This window comes from Pan paniscus, chromosome 1 (assembly GCF_029289425.2).
Source record: "Pan paniscus chromosome 1, NHGRI_mPanPan1-v2.0_pri, whole genome shotgun sequence".
Lineage (NCBI taxonomy): Eukaryota > Metazoa > Chordata > Mammalia > Primates > Hominidae > Pan > Pan paniscus.
Window position 1 is genome coordinate 102204277 of NC_073249.2, and position 8009 is coordinate 102212285.

Below are 8009 nucleotides of genomic sequence, written 5' to 3' on the forward strand. Positions count from 1 at the left end.
TTGAATATAAAATCAACAAATGTTTCTTGAATGCCTCTCACGTGTCAAGCATGTGGGGACTGCAGATGAAACAGAGACATAAGACACAACTCTTGCTTCCAGGAACAAGACATAGACATGAGAAAAATTTAAGTGCTGAACAGTTGTTTAAGGCAACAATGGAAGAGCTGCCACAAAGCAATATATGATTTATTGTCAAATGAATTGTAGCAAACAATGAATGAAAAAACTTCTTCAGAATTTGCCAAGGAAAGCTCACTCAGTTTCAGGTAGATGAACTGGACCCCTAAGCAGCGCCAGGTATGGGGGTCCCTGGGATTTGTGCCAAGAGATGGGGCTGCCCCTGCTAGTGGAGAGTAATAAACCTTGTGGCGTAGGCCCAGAAAAGCTGGGTGCCCTATAACTGGGCTATAGGATGAGAACACTGGTCTCCACCTGGCTCAGGGTGTGTGTGTGTGTGTGTGTGTGAGTGAGACAAAAATTGGAGAAAGACACATAGAAACATACATACACACAGAGACATGGAAAAGGGTAGATGATGAAATATAGGGAAAGAATGCCTGGCACATAGCGGCTCATTGGATAAATGAACACACAATCAAAGGAGATTCAAAGCAAAGTGTATGAGAGAGGCTGAGCCACATATTGGGAAATCTTTGAATCAGACTCAATCATGACTCTTTTTACCTGTGTGCATTTAGGCAAGGTTACTTGACATTTCTGGGTTTCCTTTTCTTTGCCAGACAGGAATAGCAACATCTACTTTACCAGGCTGTTGTACCAGGACTGAATTGAATAACATGTATATAAATTACCTGGTACACGGTCTGATCCGAAGTCCATGCTCAATAAATGTCAGTTGTCAATGGCAGTTCAAGGTGCTTACAGATTGTCACCTTTCACTGAAGAAGTTTGAGTTGCTTTATAAATATTAGCAGATGAAGTCTCACAAGACACTGAAAAAGTGGAAAACAAATGTTATCATCCTTATTTTATGCATGGAGAAGCTTGGCACTGAGAATCAGGGTTTTGCCAGAGGAATAAGCAATTCTGTGGGAGGATGGGGGAGGGAGGAGGATGAAGCAAAGCCTCAACAAAGATTCTCAAACATGGCCTGCCTTCCCTACCCGCCCTCCAGCCAGCCAGCCAGCAGGTGGTAGGGTCAGATTACATTTGCTCTCCCCTGCCTGGTCTCTAGCTCTGACTGGGGCTGGCTGGTGAGTTTGCAATGATGCAGTGTAACCCTGGGCATTATTTCTCAAAAAATCAGGCAGCATGAAAGAGGATGAGCTCTGATCAGACCCAGCATTGATTCCTTCTGAGAGCAGTCTACGAGTCAGACTCTCTTTGGCAGCCTTTTCCCACCTCCTCCGTGACAACTTGATAATAGTCCATCCTGGTGGAATTTTCTCCCCAGGACATTCCTGCAACTGAGTTGCTTCGCCCTTTCAAAACACAAGTGAGCAGAGCCCAGAAACTGAAACAGCCTTCCGGTCTCATTAGCGCGCTATGTTTCTCTGTTGTTCTGATTTGTTATTGTGGTTCCTGGGTGTGAATATGATCACTTGTTAAAGTGGCCTATTTATACGCGTCTTCTCTTTAATTTACCTTCATTTCTCAGCACCCGAGAAATAGAAGGAAATCAGTGCACTGTGCTAATGATTTCTGTGGCCCTGGTTGCTAGGTGCGAGGGCAGAGGCCCAGACCCTAAGGAGGCTTTCAATATCTGAACCAGTGTCACTGTTGCCTCCTCCAACCCATCCTTCAGCGCACACACCAGGGAAGTACATCGGCGTTATGGCGGACTTGGGTATGAGTTTGTGAGTCAGAAATCAGCTCCTGGAGAAGAGCAGGAGAATTAAGGTTGAATGGGGATTGCACGCCCATGTACACAATTATGGTGCTTTAGAAAGGCCAGCTAGGAGGTCTGGAATATAAACCAGGTGTGAGGCCTTGGAGGGTGCTTGGCACACAGTAGGTGCTCAGCGAGTGGGGGCTGAATGTGACAAAGTAGAACCAGAGCTATGGCAAGAATGCCAACAATGCAGCAGGGCGTGGTGGCTCACGCCTGTTATCCCAGCACTTTGGGAGGCCGAGGTGGGCGGATCATCGAGACCATCCTGGCTAACACGGTGAAACCCCATCTCTACTAAAAAATACAAAAAATTAGCCGGGCATGGTGGTGGGCACCTGTAGTCCCAGCTAGTCGGGAGGCTGAGGCAGGAGAATGGTGTGAACCCGGCGGGTGGAGCTTGCAGTGAGCCAAGATCGCGCCACTGCAGTTCAGCCTGGGCAACAGAGCGAGACTCCATCTCAAAAAAAAAAAAAAAAAAAAGAATGCCAACAATGCTAGGTTCTTAGGCCTGAGGCTTGGAATACTGATTCGTTCCAACTCATCCTTGGCCTTAGTTAAGTCCTTATTTCAGTAGGATAAGAATGTATGTAAAGCTCCAAAATATGTTTCTATTTACATTATAAAGCTCCACAAAGTAGCAAACAGGCACCTTTCTTCCTCCTTTAGAACTCTATTCTTAATTTTTTATTAGGACAGTCTTCCCCTCTGTTGGGAAGCAAGCTCATTTCTTCTGGACCTGCCCTTGGAGGAGATGGAGAGCTCCAGTTCGCTGTCTTTTTTTTTTTTTTTTTTTTTTTTTTTTGAGACGGAGTGTTGCTCTTTCACCAGGCTGGAGTGTAGTGGCGTGATCTCGGTTCACTTCAACCTTTGACTCCTTAGTTCAAGTGATTCTCCTACCTCAGCCTCCTGAGTAGCTGGGATTACAGGCATGTGCCACCATGCCCAGCTAATTTTTGTATTTTTAGTAGAGACAGGGTTTCACCATGTTGGCCATGATGGTCTCGATTTCCTGACATCGTGATCTGCCCACCTTGGCCTCCCAAAGTGCTGGGATTACAGGTGTGAGCCACTGTGCCCGGCCTCGCTGGCTTTTTTAAGGAGCCCTTTATGCACCAATCCATGTAATGCCTCAGCCCCCTTTGTCTGCAATTCCTAGTCTTATTTCCTTCCATGTTTGTCAGTAATCTCATTAACCAAATATTTACATCATCCTTTTGCCCCTGCCACAACTTCTTTCAAGGAGAAATCAGGCTGGATATGATAAGAAGATACCAATACTGGTGCAATCATTATTTCCTACTTGTCTGTCTCACTCACACCAATTCAGAATTAATAACAATGCCTAAATTAATAGTGCGCTCACCATGTGCCAGGGCTATACGTATATTATCTCAATTTATCTTTCAGCGACTCTATGATGAAAGTGCTAATAGTATTCCTGAATTATACATAAGGAAAACAAGGTACAGAGAGATTGAGTGACTTGCCCAAGGCCACACTAAAGAGTGGCAGAGTCTGGACTTGAAGTAGTCTGATGCCAGAACTCATGCTCTTGACAACCCTGCCATGAAACCACAGGATCAGTGTCTGTCATTCTTCTTCCTCTGCAGTCCCACTGGGGGTTCTATTATAAACACAGTGTTTACATTCTTTTCTGCTATATTGTATGGCATCAATCTTTAACATCTCTGAGTGAAGATTTTGTTTTTCCTTCACTAGTTATTCCCTTCATACATTCATTTTGTTCAGCATCTATTTCCTGACCACCTACTGGGCATCAGTTCTGTTGTATTAACTCTGCTGCAGTTCCAGTGACACTTTCCAAAGCCCTGGTGGCTTCAGTTTGCTTCTCACCTCTGCTCATCTTTTGTCCTTCCTTACCTTATTCCCATAGAAAATAAAGTTAAGAAGGATTTTCAAGGCTTGAAATTGAAAGAGCCTCATAAGTTATCTACCAACCCACTCGCTTACCCATAAAGACCCAAATCAACAGAGCTAACTGTGGCAGAGCCTTGTTCTAATTAAAGTTTGTTCTCTTCTCTCTACTCCTTGCTACCTCATTTTAGGATCAGTTACATAATAGATAATAAGTGTTATTTGGCCATGTGTAGCAACCTGTGAGTCAATTTTTAGTTTGTAAAATGGGAATAGTATTGATATTTATCCCTTAGGGTTCTAGTGAGGCTTAAATGAGTTAATACATGTAAAGAGCTTGGACTAGTGCCTGCATTAATAAATGTTAGTGATATGACTTGACTCTGTGTCCCCACCCAAATCTCATCTTGGATTGTAATCTGAATTATAATCCCCAGGTGCAGAGGGAGGGACCAGGTGGGAGGCGATTGGATCATGGGGCAGTTTCCCCCATGCTGTTGTTGTGATAGCGAGTGAATTCTCATGAAATCTGATGGTTCTATAAATGGCAGTTTCCCCTTCTTTCCTCCTTCCTGCCGCCTGGTGAAGAAGGTGCCTGCCTCTCCTTCACCTTCTGCCATGATTGTAAGTTTGCTGAGGTCTTCCCAGCCATGTGGAACTGTGAGTCAATTAAACCTCCTTTCTTTATAAATTACCCAGGCTCAGGTGGTATTCTTTATAGCAGTGTGAAAATGGACTAATATAGTTAGTTTATTATTATTTTTTATTCCACCTCAGCATATTTCATTATTCATTTATAAGGCGATATTTCTAAATACTTGTGTTAAGACTTTTTTGTCCTAAGCATGGACTTAAAAAAATGAACTTTTTTTCATCTTATGGTGCTACTAATGAGCTAATAGAAGATATTATGTATAATTTTAAAGGGCAAGTGAAATCTTCCCAGCCCTGCTTCCCTACTCAGGGACTTTGGCAGTCGGGTCATGCATTTTCCTTTGCTTCCAAAATACCCATTGGATCATAACTATTTCCCGCTTCTACCCGTACTATGCTGCGGGAAGCTTGAGGGTATAGCTTAGTCCTGTTCATCTTTTTGTTTTTTTAATTTTTTTGTTAACTCTTCAGCTAAGACAGAGTAAGAGGTAATTTATCGTATGGCTCTTTCAGCCACAAGTGAACACAGAAATAGTCCAGAATGTCACAGGTCTGGGGCAAAGGACCAACATGGACAGTTTTTGTTATGAGCAAGGTGAGCCTCAGAGGTAGTCTCGGTGATCAGATGGCGATGAAGTTCTAGATCCATTGAGAGAAGCTCTAGATCCATGCAGTTCAACAACTTGTACCAGCATTTCCAGCCTCTGCCATTCCATGTTTCTACTCCTGCGGCCTCCACTGGTGCACAGACTAGTGATTTACTTGAACCTTTGCCTCATCTTTCTTTTGCGCTTCAGCCTGCACATTCACTTCTTCCTCCACTTGGCTCTCATGGCACAGAGGTTTCCAAGAAGATGGCGCTAAGGCTGAGACCTCATCTTTTTATTGTCAGTTCTAAGCATTCAGTAGCTGGCACACAGTAAATGTTCCACACTTATTTATTGTTGAATGAGTGAATGTAGCATCTTCAGATTTATGTTCTGTCCTCTCCTACCTACTTGCCCTGTTACCATAATCCCCAACTTCTTTCTACTATTGTGTGTGTATGTGTGTATCTATATACGTGTATATATACGTATATATACGTGTGTATATATGTACACGTATATATATACGTGTATATATATGTGTATATATATTTTATTTTTCTGGACTGAGTCTTCATTCTTAACTTTAATAAACCATTGAGTTTAAAACAAACATATAAACTCTCAAATGCAGCCAGACTGGTGGATTGATTACATAGAGACTATAAAAGGAATGAGTAAGCAAAAATTAGTCAGAAGTGCTCAATACTACAGAGGGAGAAGGTACTTTTGAGTATAGACACACAGTGCTAACTCTTTAAGTAGCTCTAAACCTACAGAGATGGGACAAAGGGGGCAGTTGAGAGCTTCAGCTTTGTAGGTAGACAAACCTGGAGTTGAATGAGGGTACTGCCCACTCTAGGCTTCTCCTTCACCACTAGTAAAATGAAAGAGATAACCAGTGCAGGACCAAGTGAGATCATTGTTGTCCAGTGTTTGCCACATTGAGAGGTCCCGATAAGAATTAACTGTAGAGTGAGGCTGTGAAGGGTCAACACACACAATCATGTCACTGCAAATAATTACTATTTTATTTTTTCCTTTCCAATTGCAATGCATTTTAATTATTTTTCTGACATTAACAGTATATGGCACAGACCAGTACAATGTTGAATAGAAATGATAACGTTCAGTGTTTTTCCACTTAATATGATTAGTTTTAATTTGTTTGTGGATACTTATCAGAGTGAGGACATTCCCTTGTATTCCTAGTGTGCTGTGAGTTTTTATCATAAGAGGGAGCAGTATTTTGTCATATCCATTTTATGCATTGATTGAAATAATCATACTGCTTTTCTCTTCATTCATCTTCACCCCAACGAGGAGAAATGGTTTCTTAAGAACATCCCATGCACTTTATTTCAAATCTGTGATCATAGAGCGTTTGCTCTCATGAGGGGAACTGACAACTAGGAGGAAGTGCCCCATTCCTCAACACCAACTCTGGGAAGTGGTGGGAAATCTCTCCTTGTCTATGTGAATGTGTTTGCCTTCTGGTTTACCAATCATTTTTATAAGACATTTCTTACTTGAGACTTTAACTTGAACTGACTGAGTTCAGGAGGAGACCCTGGACCTGTGGTGACTTTCCCTCACCTCTCCCTCCAAACACACACACAAGATGCAGCCACCTAGGGAGAATTTGTCAGAAACAGCCAAGCATCTCTCGCCGTGTAAAGAGCAACAGCAGTCATTTTCATCATGACCATCATCATCATGATAGGTTAATAGGGCACTTGTGCATTAAGGACAAATGTGAGTCATAAATATAAAAATAATAATTTAAAAGAAATAAGATCATTCATTTTAGCTCTATTCTCCACTGTCCTTTGCTTTGCTGAAATTATACAACCCATCAAGCAGCAGACAGACACCCAATTGAATATGGTTACCAGAAACACTCCCTGCCTTTGCTTTGTGATTGGTTGAGTGTCTCCTGAGGGCCAGGAGCTTTTTAAGCAGCTGGTGCAAATGGATGCCTTTCTGAAATTAACCAGTTGATGAATGTCACAGCCATCAGGCTTCCCTCCAGTGTTGGACCAGACAGTGCTCAAGCTGCTTGCTTCCCTCACAGCCTCCAGGGTCCATGACTGAGGGGAAGATGAATGGTCCAGGGGGTGGGTGGGCAACCAGTTCAAAGCCAACTGCAGAATGCTCAGCCTTTGAGGACTGATATTTCTCTCTCTTATGCATCCTTGGATCTATGTATGGCCTTTGCCATGTCCAAAATTTCTGGATGTTTGTTTAGGACTGAGGTCCTCTGAGGAGGGGTTTATGTATGTGGTATAAAGACCCAGACTTGACCCTGGCTCAGGTGCTTACAAACTGTGGAAACGTGGGCATGTTATTACCCACTCTGAGTTTCACTTTCCTCAACTGTATAAGGAGAAAATAAGACCTGCTTCACATGAGCATTAAATGATACATGAAGCCTGTTTCAGAGCCACTGGAATATATTGGGCACTCAGTAAATGGTAGGTAGGGTATTATTATTATTATCCTTACTACTGTTATGGAAGGAACCAAGAAGGTCAACTGAATCCAGATATCACAGACCATAAATGCTGTTATCAGAGACTTACTTCTTTGGGTTCTTCTCCCGGTGGATCCTCTTTTAAAAAACAGATATGGATTTTGCATATACTGAGGTGTTAGTAACATACATTAGTAACCCATCTAAGTACTTTCATCTTGACCTGAAAGAGGCAAGGGGTTATCAGACTACATTTCCTTTCATTGTGATTTTACCCACGGTTGGACCCATATCCAAAGGCCATTAAGCTGAGTCTAGTAACTGTGAGTTGCTCTAGTTAGCATTGGGAATGGAACCTACACTCGCAAATGCTTTATGGTCCTGGTTGTTTCTGTCCTGACAGAGTACTGGGGTGGGACCAGGAGGCTGGGCTGGTCCTAGCTCTGTCACTGTCTAGGTGGCTTTGGCCAGGGTCTCTCTTTGGATGTCAGTCTCTTCATCTGCAAAATGGAAGGGTTGCATTTTATTGGTGATTTCCAAGTGGTGAACAGGGAAACTGCCCTTT